General features: G+C 40.7%; 1 long non-coding RNA gene across 1 annotated transcript in view; it reads right to left on the minus strand.

Moving 5' to 3' along the window:
• Positions 1-1,264: 1,264 nt before the first annotated feature.
• LOC112544340 (uncharacterized) overlaps positions 1,265-13,728 on the minus strand; it is an 89,565-nt gene continuing 77,101 nt past the window's right edge. Inside the window, exon 3 of the long non-coding RNA XR_012901104.1 lies at positions 1,265-1,958. This is a non-coding gene — a long non-coding RNA (uncharacterized LOC112544340). The remainder of the gene's footprint in view (positions 1,959-13,728) is intronic.

Genomic DNA, 13,728 nt, shown 5'->3' on the forward strand with positions numbered 1-13,728 from the left:
GTTAGGTTCATTGGAACATTGTTATGGGACAGTAAAATAATGGAGTATGAATATTGAACTGCACCCATATTACAAGTCTGGAACATAATCCGTACCCATCTCTTCTGTAATATATACATTCTTTCCCATGTTTCATTCTCCGAGAGATATTGTACAGTCCAAACACCATATTGACACCACATACAATGCCATTGTGACTAGGAATTCTATGAGACAATTACAGAAAGTCCCCAGACTAAGCAGATAAACTAAAGCTCTCTATATTTTCATTACTCTTTAACATACTAGTGAGTTATTTCATTAAACATTTTAAAACCATACACATTCTGAACAAAATATCCCATTTCAGGAATTCACTTCCTGTTCTTTTCTGCTTGTTACAGTAGTGAGGAATTTTAATTTCCTTCTACTATGAGCATTTTTTCCCAAATTATAAATCATCACCTTTAACTGTGTATTCAGTTTTGGTCACCCAATTTCAAAAACAAGATAGCAGAAATAAAATGGGAGCAATGCAAGCTACTAGAAGCATGGAACAACTCCAGTTTGGTAAGAAATTGAAATGGTTAGTAGAGAAACAAGAAGGAGCAAGAAGGAGGTGACACAAGAAGGGTATATACTGTAATAAAGAGTACAAAGAAAAATCAGACACTTTTGTTTACCATCCCTCATAATTCAAAAATTAGTAATTCATCTAAGGATTTTAAAACTGAAAGATTTTTTCCCTTTAAACATGGTATTTAACTGTCAAATTTATTTTCACAAGGTGTTAGGAAAGTGTTTAGTAGGAAAGCATTTATCATTTATCCAACATTACACTAGATCATTTTATGATTACCTGTTTTGTTCATTCCCTCTGGGACATCTGGATTGGCCACTGTTGGAAGACAGGATACTGGGCTAGTTGGACCTTTGGCCTGTCCCAATATGACTGTTCGTATGATCTTATTGGATTTGTAAAAATATATACAGGATATCAGTTTTTTGCTTCAGGATATATGACACACACTAAGGATATGTCTACACTGGTGCGATCTTGCGCCAGAGCTATGCAAATGAGGCTAAGTGTGGAATATTGCCGAGCCTCATTTGCATATATAACGAGTCACCATTTTTGCGGAAGAGGCTCTTGCGCAAGAAGGAGCTGTCTACACTGCCCCTTCTTGCGCAAGAAAAACCCTCTTGCGCAATGCCATTATTCCCGAAAATAATCAGCGTAGCAGCATTGCGCAAGAGGGTTTAGACATAGCCTAACTGACTGGGTTTAAGAAAGTCTCTTCAGAAACTTTTTGTTGCATAGTTGATTATTACAGCAATGTAAGCAAGCAGAGATCTGGCTCTGTTCTTAACAGGAAATATTCCGAATATATGTTATCCAAACAACCCCCCTTCCTCTGTTTGGCTTTGTGAATGTCCAAGGAACAAAGAGCAGCATGGAAGCCCTGCATTACTCTGGGACTTGGGAGACCTGGAGTCGATTCCCTGTTTTATTATAGACTGTGTCCTAAGACAAGTCACTAGTCTCTCAGTGCCTCAAGTCTCTATCTGTAAAATGGGGTTAAAATATGTATCTACACTGAAGGCATGTTGTGAGGATAAGTACATTCCCGATGGCCAGGTACTGTAGTAATGTGAATATAGAATATAGAGATATAGACAAACCTTAGCATAAGCACTTTCTTCTCAAGACTAGCCATTCCTAGGATTTCTGTGCAAGGCCTCTTCGGGCCCAGTCTGCAGTTCCAACAGCCTATTGTTGCCAAGAGACACACTCCTTTCCCTAATGTCTAGATTGGAGATAACAGGATGAACCACTAGGAATCAGCAATAATTACTCTCATCTTTATGCAGGTTTCAAGCACATCTCATCAGGATTCATCCATATGTAGTGGCTGAGAGTTTACCATTCTGATGCTGGTTTTTTTTTCACCCTTCTTTGAAGCAGCTGGTGTTGATGACTGTGGGAGACAGGAAACCAGAAAAGGTGAACCAATTGGGCAGTTACTACACTCTCATTACATATACATTTGGACTAAAATCTTCCATATGTTTTTGAAAGGGATATTTAAATATATGTAGATGGAAGCAGCATCAGCAAGAACAACCAAGTTATATCCCACAGGTTAGGGCATGTGCACAAGAGGTGGTGGCATAGATTCAATTCCCTCCCACCCCCAAAGGAAAAAGTATTTGAACATGAATCTCCCACTGCTAAAGAAAGTGCACTGAGCTACAGGATATGGCTGAAAAATATCAATGCTAAAATAATATATAATATCATTCTAAAGGCCAACACAAGAATGATTTGGATGACTAGGAATATGCAGTGTTTTTTCTGGGTACAACACTCCACTAATTCCCCATGAAACATTACACAGTAGCTTGTTTGCAACTGTACCATAACTAGAATTCTTTGAGCGGGTCAGCAAACATACAGACCAGAATGATACAGTGGACTTAGTATATTTAGATTTTCTGAAAGCTTTTGACAAGGTCCCTCACAAAAGGCTTGTAAGCAGAGTAAGCAGTGTGGGATAAGAGGGAAAGTCCTCTCATGGATTGATAACAGTTAAAAGATTGGAAACAAAGAGTAGGAATAAATGGTCAGTTTTTAGACTGCAGAGAGGTAAATAGTGGTATCCCTCAGGGATCTGTACTGGGGGACAATGGTGTTCAACATATTCCTAAGTAAATGGTGAGATGGCAAAATATGCAGATGATACAAAACTACTCAATATAGTTAAGTACAGAGCAGACTGTGAAGAGTTACAAAGGGATCTCACAAAACTGGGTGACTGGGTAACAAAATGTCAAATGAAATTCAATGTTGATAAATGCAAAGTAACGCACATTGGAAAACATAACCCTAATGAAACATATAAAATGATGGGGTCTAAATTTGCTGTTACCAATGAAAAAAGAGCTCTCAGAATCATTGTGTATAATTCTCTGCACATTCATCCAGTCAATATGCACCCACAGTCATAGGAATCATTAGGAACGAGATAAATAATAACGCAGAAAATATCACATTGTCTTTCTATAAATCCATAGTACATCTAAATCTTGTATAATATGTGCAGATCTGGTTGCCCCATATCAAAAAAGATATTTTACCATTAGAAATTTTCCAGAAAAAGGCAACCCAAATGATTAGGAGTATGGAACAGCTTCCATATGAGAAGAGATTATTCAGACTGGGACTTTTCCACTTGAAAAAGAGATGTCTAAGGGGCAGAGTATAACAGAGTTCTATAGAACCATGACTGGTGTGGAGAAAGTAAATAAGGAAGTATTATTTACTCTTCATAATACTAGGGGTCACCAAATGAAAATAATAGGCAGCAAGTTTAAACAAACAAAAGGGAGTATTTCTTCACACAGTGCACAGTCAACCTATGGAACTCTTTGCCAGAGGATGTACTGGAGGCCAAAACTATAACAGCATTAAAACAAAACAACAAAACAAACAAAAAACTCTCCAAAACCTAGATAAGTCAGCAGAGGATAGGTCTTTCGATGGCTGGATGGGCAGGGATGTGAAACTAAGTTCTGAAGTGTCCTAGTCTCTGTCAGAATCTGGGAATGGGCAACAGGAGATGGGTCATTTGGTGATTACCTGTTCTGTTCATACCCTCTGAAACACTGCCATTGGCCACTGTCAGAAGACAGGATACTGGACAGGATGGACCTTTGCTCAGACCCAGAACAACTATTTTTATGTTATGTTCTTAAGACTGGAGCTCTATTGTGGACTTCATTATTCCTTTCTATAAAAGCAAAAATAGACAGAGAGCATGTGGAAAGACTGCACTTTCTTCAAGGGAGTAATACAAATTTACACCATTGGAGTATATGGCCTATACTCACTTTTAAACTTCTACTGCGTTGCAGAGTATTGCTGATCTTTGAATGAATGCCAAAGTGAGGTAAAACTCAAAGCAGAAACAGATGTCAGTGACAATAATCAAGCTGCAAAATATTTATGTTTCATATATGTTTATGCCTCATACCTATGTAGTAGGGAAGAAGAAATATTTAAGAATCTTGCACCTAGAAGGCCCTGAATGTTGCTTGCCCCAAAATGTCTTTCATTTTTGTCGTCCCTGTTTAAATGACAGTACATTGACTCTGAATTGTTTTCAGCTTTTTCTGCTAAGCATTATGGGAGCCCACTCTTAAGTGATTGCAAATGTTTCTGCTGTAATCATTTCCATTAAAGACGCCAGCTGGATCCTCCTTTGTAACTAGCTAATACTTTCACAGTGCGCGTTTAAAACGTTAAGAACAAAATGGTACTAATACCCTGCATTGGTACAACTATAGTTGTTAAATTCTAACGTGCAGGTAAATGATAAAATGAATGTATAAAGCAAGGAGTCCTTAAAGCAGCAATATTCTCAAGAAAGAATTCATTTTCAGTGCACTGCGGTTTTGGAAAGCAGACCAAAAGAAAAATGAGATTTCCAGAAAAAACAGAGTAACGGGCCAAACTAAGCAAAATACTTAAAGTGAGCAAAGCAAACCAAGAGTCTGTTAACAGTTTGTAGCAAGAGTCCATATTTTCTTTTCTAACCTCCAACAGAGAGAACTTCGTTTTGAGATTAAGGGAAAAAACAGGAATAATGGATTGCTGGGGTTTCATTGCTTGTGCAGAAAACAGGATATTCCAAAGCAGATGTAATTGTATGCCTTTGTGTGGGACTTAATCCTTTAAATTTAAAAATGAAAGCTAAATCACTGTATACTCTGTGCTTTTGGTTATCTCAGCTATTGTATTTTTGGGTAGTCAGCCTATATCTCAAGGTTACATCAGATTCTTTATGTATTTTCAAAAGCATGAACCTTGTCTTTGCATGAACATTTCTCCTTCAAGTTACAGGAAGAAGAAAAGTACTTGGGAGAATCTGAGTTTACTGTGATATATTTGCATGAGCTGAGAGGAAGGTGGAGAAACAGAGCCCAGCTTTGGCACTGCAAATGTTTTCATCATTGTTTCTCAGCTTGATGAAGTCTTCACAGTCTACTTATCAGAATTTCAGGGGACATTTTATTAACCTGTTCATTAGTCACATTAGGGAGGATTGCTCTTCACTGTTTCTAAATAAATCCTCAGGGGACCAAGCTGTCTAAGCTCTGGTTTTGGATCTTCTTCGGCTAGAGTTGTATAGTGGATTTTTACATTTGAAATTCAACCTGGTGCAGAGGATCAGCACAAGTACTGTATGCAGTAGTGATGACATTATTTTTATAGTTGGGTTGGTAAAAGCCAAAACCACGTATCTGGGTTGTTATTACTACTTCAAGTGAGGAGGTATAGCAGCATTCCTAGTTCCTAAAACTTATGCCTACATGCAGCTTAAGTCCGATTTGTGCTTTCAAAATGGGACACATGTAGTCCAAAGACTCATGTTGGCTCACTGCACAGGGGTGAATTTCACCCTAACAGAATTGTTGAATCCCTGGAGATTGGTTTTGTATCAGAAAGGACAGCTCATCTCTAAAGTTTTATTGCCAATGAAAAGAAAATGTTTCTGTATTTGCTGTGAGAAAAGGAAAATAAGCTGAAGGCTGAACCAGGTTGCAGAGATGGGATGAAGATACTTGTTGTGGGAAGGCAGAGCTACTTCTGTCCTTCAGATTCTTGTTGGACCACACAAAGCCACCATTATTAAAGCCAGCAAAGTAGGAGAGCCAGTGCTGCTTATTTACTTGTCAATACCTCATCTTGGTAATCAGCTACATCAGTAAAGGCCCTATTTTACTCCAATCATAAAACCTTCCAATACATTACAATTATTTGATTATCTGTAACCATTGATCCTATTCATATAAAACTTTTTAAAATATCATATATTTTATGAAGAGCATGTAAGGTGACCTAAGGAAAATGTTGGGGTTGTCTCCCCCCCCCCCTTTGCTGCTTTATGATTCATCTAAGTAGTCTGGCAGGATTTAATAAGAGTCCAGTTTCTCTTTTACCTTGGAAAAATCAATATGGTGTGCTCTAATTTTATTGGCAGAAATCAATTGAGGTCATAGCTTTTCTCCAGCCTTTAAATCAAGACAGAATAAGGGTCTAAATGAATTTTTAAACAAAGGTACCTTTTGTCCCAAGTGTACCCCAGTGAGTCTTTTGATCTTAATATGTATTTAAAAATCATCACTTTATTTCCCATTTAGTCAGTTTTAATGGTATCTGATGTCATCCACTCAAGAGAGTTCTCCATTCACCCAAAGAGATTTTTAGGAAACATAAAGTAGACAAATTTTGAATTGATAATATATATTGTAGGGAGAAGACTGCAAACCCTAGAGCAGCAAGAATGTATGAAATGCAAAAGTTCTTTTTCTTTACTTTTAAGAACAATTACACTATTAAAAGAAGCCATTCAGCCCAGATGGTTTTCATCCTTTTGGGAAGCATCATCTCAAAATATTTTACTTTTTTAAATTGGTTACTATGGAGGATCGCATCTCTCAATTGGATTTAATGGGCAATTCCAGAATAAGATTGAGACCTAATAACCAATGCCCAGCAGAGCTAGAGGGGAGGAGAACCCTGCATTACTGAAGTACCACCCTTTGGATGTGATATAAAACTGAACTTTTGACCACTTGTGCTCTTTAAAGGTCCCATACCACTTTGTGCAGTGGGGGAGGGAGAAGGGGATTTTACCCTCCACCTTCTGGGGAAATCCAACAATTACCTAATTGAATTCCATCTACTTGAATGTCCCTGTAGTTTCAGCTGGTTGTAGAATCAATTTCCATGCCAGCTGCTGTCAGTCACTGTTGAATATGCTCTACCTAAAGTGTCATGTAACTTACTGTTTCTGCATTCTCTTTTAGTTATATATGCAGAAAGTCCTGTGTATTTAACTACCCACAGCAGTGTTTCTAGGCTTAATTAGTAACTTGCTAATTACTAAACTGTTTTGAGAGGCTTGGAGGAAAAAAGGCATACAAACGAAGAGAATGTTTTTTTTTTATTATTGTTGAGACAGTTTCCTTTTGTGGCAGGGGAGGTGATAACAAAGAGTCTTGCTGGCCTAAAGCATGTCCTAAACCTGACATAAAAAAATAAATGTGAGAAAATGGAAATTGGGTAGGTCCATTTCCTTGCCAGGCTACAGCACTGCTGAGCAATGCTGCACGCTGACAGGAGGAAATGGGCAAAGCTATTATGCAACATTAGTATTAAGGGTCAAACCCTAAAGAATGTAAGCCATTATAGCAACACTGATCTACAGCTGTTAAGTATCTGGCCCAAAATGAGGACTCCTTCACCCCCGACAACCTCAAGGAGCCCCCAGCTTTGGAATTAAAAGAGTAGGAATCTCTAGTGATGAAATTATCTGCCTCTCTAAGCAAACTCTGGGTGAATTTCCCTTCATGAGGAAAGAAAAAGATATACAATGGTGTGCTTGGTTCTCCAATGACCTGTAGCTCAGTGGTATAATTAATTGTCTTGTACAGTCTCTGGCTGAGAAATGTAAATACCAACATGAGTATCCCCCTCCTCTCCATTTCTAATGCATGTAAGTGCTGGTCACATGGCAGCATTGGAATTTGTGTAAGATTTTTCTCATTAAATAGAAATAGCTGCCAGTTACATGCTGTGGTCCGAGAGAAATATTTGAATGTATAAACAAAATGATATGGAAACAATGACCACATCACAGTCAGTCTCAGGCTAATTTCCCCCTTGCAACTAAAAGGTCTGCTTCATTTTCTCCTTTTGAAAGTCTTCACCCAGACATTTTCTCCCTGTTAAAAAAAAAAATTGCCCAAGTTAGTGCTTTTTTTTCCCTTTCTTTTTTCAGTAAAGGAAAAACACTAAGAGGCTCAATAAAGAGACTATTTTAACTTGGAATGTCAGTGATGTTTTAGGATGAATTGTGACAGTAATCCACAGCTTGTGGTAAAGGACAGGGATAAGGCCCACCATCTGGCAGCAGCTCCTGGAGGCGTGGTGCCTTAGGAGGGCACAAATACCTGATCCTGCACAATGCTTCAGGCAGGCACAGTGCTTCCAGGATAGCTGTAAAAGTATGACAGCCACCCAGTCAGTGGAGTGTGTGCTCTTCCCAGTGTGGAGCCAGCTCCGGCAGCTGATACAAAAGGCACAGGATCACGCATGACCCTTTTTTAGTCCCTTTAGGGAGTCTGGAACCACCAGTGGTGCTGGACTCCAGTAGTCCTCCTCTTCAGAGCCCATAAAGGCTAGGTGATGACCTGGCCTCTCCATAGGGCACATGGTGGGGAAGATTGTTCTCCCAACTCTGTGCACTGGAACTGGGGCAGGTAAGAAGCCAACCAATAACAGCAACAGAAGCAGATCTGACATGAAAAAATAGCCAAATTTTACTCAGGCAAAGAAGAGAGCTTGGCCTGAGTAAGAACTGAGTAAAAGCAAAGTAAGGGGTCTCAGGATTTGTCTGAGTGCTGCTGCATGAAGGTCTTAAGATTTTTCTGAATGTCTTTACATGGGTGGGAAGTAATACAGCAGTTTCCATGGCAAACATACACATTTAAACTAAAACAGCAAGCACACTGGCTAGAAAAACCTCCAGGCAGCTTTGAGCTGTACACTGGGTTTTTTTTTTCCTTTCTAAAAAGAATAGACTGAGCATAGGGAACTTTTTAAACCAATCCCAGTCATTTTTTGGAATGTGCTGCCTTCTTTCCATGAAGGCAAATTGCAGCACAAGTGTGTTGGATGGAAGGGAAATATATATTTATGGATTCCTTTGGGGTTTTGTTATTTTTTGATGGAGTGTTTCCCATAATCTAAAGTAAAATTGCATAGAAATGTCCACATATGTTATATAGTAGCATTTGTCCACTACAGCTAAAGAGTAGGATTCCATTTCTTCTAGTATTAGTGTTCTGAATTTTTTATCCCAGTTGAGACTCAGTTGTCGGCATTACACCTTAGTGTCTGCAGGGAGATTATAAACTTTGCTAGGACAAAGATACAACTATTTAGAGTCACAATTAAAACAGACAAGGAGAGGTGTTTATACTTTGTCTCTTGGGATTGCAGAAGTAATCCATGAGCAGCACTATGCATGTTGGGGACTGGTTTCTTAAAAATTCCTCTGGGTGATTTCCTGACATGCTGGTCTATACAACTAAACTGTGATTTTAAGGAATGAGATGGAAGTGTACCATGCCAGAAGAGACTTGTGGAGGCATTGTGGAGTGTTGGGGAGGACAGCTGCAGCTGTACCCTTTGAAAGGGCACAAGATACTCACCATCTTATGCGTAGCCATGGCTTTGCTCTCTCTTGATTCCTCCTTGCTCCTTTTGGAAATGCTGGTGCAACAGTCCCGGAGTCAGGAGCAGCATGCATGCTTTCTAAGTGCAAGAGCTAGGACTGTGTGACCAAAGAAGTGAGGTGGGAATAGGTTCTTCACTCTTTTCTTTCAAGATACAAAGCAGCAAGTGAGCTTTGAATGCTACGAGAAGTTGCAGTAATAGACATTTGAAGATAGAAATTCAGCAGGAGAATATTTTATTTATCAATACCTATGTATGAACATTAATAGAGATGTAGCTGTGTTAGTCTGGTCTTGCTGAAACAAAAGACAGGACTATGCAGCACTTTAAAGACTAACAAGATGGTTTATTAGGTGAAGTGGGTCTGGCCCATGAAAGTTCATCACCTAATAAACCATCTTGTTAGTCTTTAAAGTGCTGCATAGTCCTGTCTTTTGTATGAACATGTAGCAAATGCTAGTTACATAGTGTGACAGTCAGGCTAGGAGATTACAAGAGAGTAGTGGAGGAGCAATATATTAGCCCCAGATTAAATAGGTCTCTGATACTAGGATAGACTAACAAGGGCTGATCCTGAGCCAGCAGGAACCTTCCAGAATCAGTAAGAGCAATCAGGCCAATTAAAACACCAGTTAGGAGGCTTCCAGACTCAAGGGAGCCAGATTAATTAGAACTCCTGGGGACCAATTAAAAACCAGTTGAGACTGGTTTAAAAAGGCTTCTTGTCTGTTTGCTTAGTGTGTGAGGAAGGAGTGATGAGAGTAAATGTGGTAGAGCGTCTGGGTGAAGAAAGTGCAAATGGATGCCAAGAGGAAGAACCTCCAGTAAGGAAGATGCTGGGAAAGTGGCTGGTGCTGTGGTGGTCAAAAAGGCAAATAGGATGTTAGGCATTATTAAGAAAGGGATAGAAAATAAGACACAGAGGCTGTGTCTACACTGGCCACTTACTCTGGAAAATCAGCCGCTTTTCTGGAATAACTTGCCAGCTGTCTACACTGGCCCCTTGAATTTCCGGAAAAGCACTGACGATCTAATGTAAAATATGCTGCTCCCATTTGGGCAAAAGTCCTTTTCTGGAAAACTGTTCTGGAAAAGGGCCAGTGTAGACAGCACAGTAGTGTTTTCCGCAAAAAAGCCCCGATCGTGAAAATGACGATCGGGGCTTTTTTGCGGGAAAGCGCGTCTACATTGGCACAGACGCTTTTCCAGAAAAGCATCCTGCCAATGTAGATGCGCTTTTTCCGGAAATACTTATAACAGAAAACTGTTCCGTTTTAAGCATTTCTGGAAAAGGGTGCCAGTGTAGACGTAGCCAGAATACCTTACTGCCCCTATATAAAACTATGGTATGCCCATATCTTGAATAGTTTGTACAGATGTGGTCTCCTCACCTCAAAAAAGATATTTTGGCCTTGGAAAGGGTTCAGAAAAGGGCAACTAAAATGATTAGAGAAGAGAGGCTAAAGCAACTGGGAGTTTTCAGTTTAGAAAAGAGGAGACTGAGGGGAGATATGATAGAGGTCTATACAATCATGAGTGGTGTGGAGTAGGTGAATAAAGAAAAGTTCTTCATTAGTTCCCATAATATAAGGACTAGAGGACATCAAATGAAATTAATGGGTAGCAGGTTTAAAACTAATAAAAGAAAGTTCTTCTTCACACAGTGCACAGTCAACCTGTGGAACTCCTTGCCAGAAGAGGCTGTGAAGGCTAAAACTATAACAGAGTTTAAAGAGAAGGTAGATAAATTCAATGAGGTTAGGTCCATAAAAGGCTATTAGCCAGGGAGTAGAAATGGTGTCCCTGGCCTCTGTTTGTCAGAGGCTGGAGAGGGATGGCAGGAGACAAATTGCTTGATCATTGTCTTCGGTCCACCCCCTCCGGGGCACCTGGCACTGTCCACTGTCGGGAGACAGGCTACTGGGCTAGATGGACCTTTGATCTGACCCAGTACGGCCATTATTATGTCCTTATGATTTTGAGCTGTTAGAAATGTTACAGACAGCTGCTATTATAGGGTCCTTGGGATGGATCCTGGAGTAGATAGCGGGGCCAGGTTCCCTGTATCAGCAACTCCGAACTTTAGGACTAGAAAGAGACGGGTACAAGGATTTGTCCTACCCTGAAGCACTGGGAAAGGCTGCAAATATTATGTAGTTTGGTTTCTCCTCTTTTCCTTCTGCTAGCCCATGATGATGATAGCTCAACAAAGAGCAAGCTGGTGTTTAAATTGAGGTCTGCTGTGAGCCTCTGAGGCAAGTAAATCCACCTTAAAATTCAAGATACACTAAGTTTAAGGAAGAGTTTTATCACTATTGGTGTTAGAAGTGGGACTGATGCACAGCGCTGTGGAAGAAAATTAATTTTTTTTCCATCACGATGGATGCAGTAGTACAGGCTCTAGTTACTAGTACAAGCTACAATAGTTCAGCAAGAAGCTACCTGAGCCCAGATGAATGCCCAACAGGAGGCAGTGAGGCTGCAGCAGACCAATCAAATGATGCTGAATCAGGCAGCCCAGGATTCAGCTCTCCTAGTGGCCCAGCTGAAGTCCCTCATCCCTTGAAGGAGTGGAAAAAAGGATGAAAAGCCAAGAGGTTTTTTTTACCCAAGATGAATATGGAGGATGATGTAGAAGCCAACCTGCTTACCTTTTAAAGGGATGCAGAACGTGATGATTAGCTGAAAGACCATAGGTCAGTATCCTCATCCCCTTTCTGTGTAGAGAAGCCCAGAAAGTTTTCTATGGTCTGCCAACTGATACAGCAGCAGACCATCCTCAGTTGAAGGCAAAAATCTTGGCCAGAAAGGAATAACAATCATGGTGTGGCCCGGCTGTATTACAAGTGGAAATACAAGGAGAACAAACCTCCATGTTCTCAATTATATGACCTTATACCCTTCACACACAAGTGGTTATGACCTGAAGTTCGTAGTTCTGAAGAGATGCTAGAGGTTCTGGTCACTGACTGATACATGAGGGTCATATATCCGTACTGATACTTATGTATCTTGGTAAGCCAGAACATCCCAGCCCCTTATGATGAGGCAGTCATACTAGTGGAAAAGTGAAGGGCCACAAGGGAACTGACCCGTCCAGTTAAGGAGGAAGACCCATGGGTTACACTAATAGCACCAATCTCCAGAGTATGGGTAAATGAACCTCCAGTGAGGTCCAGGTGGAAGAAGGAGGGAGTTCAGGACCCACTGGAGGCCACAGAAACTCAGAGCACCAAGAGTGAAGGAGTTCTGGACACTAGACTCTCCAAGCTGAGAGACCAAGGGATGCCTAGAACTTTGCATAGATGCTACGTTTGTGGAGAATGGGGATATATAGCTGGACAGTATCCCAATACTGAAGAGACAAGGCAGTGCAGTTTAGGAGACTGGGAAAACTCATGCTCCCTGATCCACCTTGGCTATGTCTACATTGGCGGGTTATTGCGCAAGAATGGCCATTCATCTGGAAAGCGTACACACTGCCTGCCTGCTCTTGCGCAAGAAGATTTACAGTACGGTGTGGTAAGAGAGGGCTTCTTGAGCAGGTGCTACACTCTTTTTAACAGATGTAAGCCCTCCTGCGCAGGAGCTCTTGCACAAAAGGGCAGTGTGGACGCTTGGCAGGGATTTCTTGCGCAAGAAAGCCCTATGGCTAAAATGGCCATCAGAGTTTTCTTGTGCAAGAGAACATCCACACTGCCAAGGATGCTCTTCCGCAAAAGCACAGCTCGCACATGGCAGTGTGGACGTTTTCTTATGCAAGAGGCCTTGCACAAGAACCCTTACGCAAGATGTTCTTGTGCAAGAAGCCACAAGTATAGACATAGCCCTTGTGGGGGTCGCACTAACCCCACACAAATACACTAAGCCAGTAAGAGTAAATGGGGTAGAAACCACAGCACCAATAGATTCAAGTAGTGCCATCACACTCATCTCAGGGAAACTGGTGAAGCATAGTCAGTTACTCCAGGTGAAACATACAGGGGTAACATACGTCCATGGGAAAGTTTGTTATTACCCCCACCATCCCAGTAATGATTGAAATCCAGGGGAACAGTGGGCATAGTCCCTCAACTCCCACTAAGGACCCATTGGCTACGTCTAGACTGGCATGATTTTCCGCAAATGCTTTTAATGGAAAAGTTTTTCCGTTAAAAGCATTTGCGGGAAAGAGCGTCTAGATTGGCACGGACGTTTTTCCGCAAAAGCACTTTTTGCGGAAAAGCGTCCGTACCAATCTAGACGCGGTTTTTCACAAGAAAGCCCCTATCGCCATTTTCGCCATTGCCATTTGCGCAAAACAGTTTTTAGTTGTCTACAGTGGCCCTCTTGTGCAAAAACATTTCTGGAAAAGGGCTTTTGCCCAAATGGGAATGTCAAAGCATTTGCACAAGAAACACTGATTTCAGACAGTAGAACGTCAGTGCTCTTGCACAAAATCA

This window comes from Pelodiscus sinensis, chromosome 2 (genome assembly GCF_049634645.1).
Source record: "Pelodiscus sinensis isolate JC-2024 chromosome 2, ASM4963464v1, whole genome shotgun sequence".
NCBI classification, from domain to species: Eukaryota; Metazoa; Chordata; order Testudines; family Trionychidae; genus Pelodiscus; species Pelodiscus sinensis.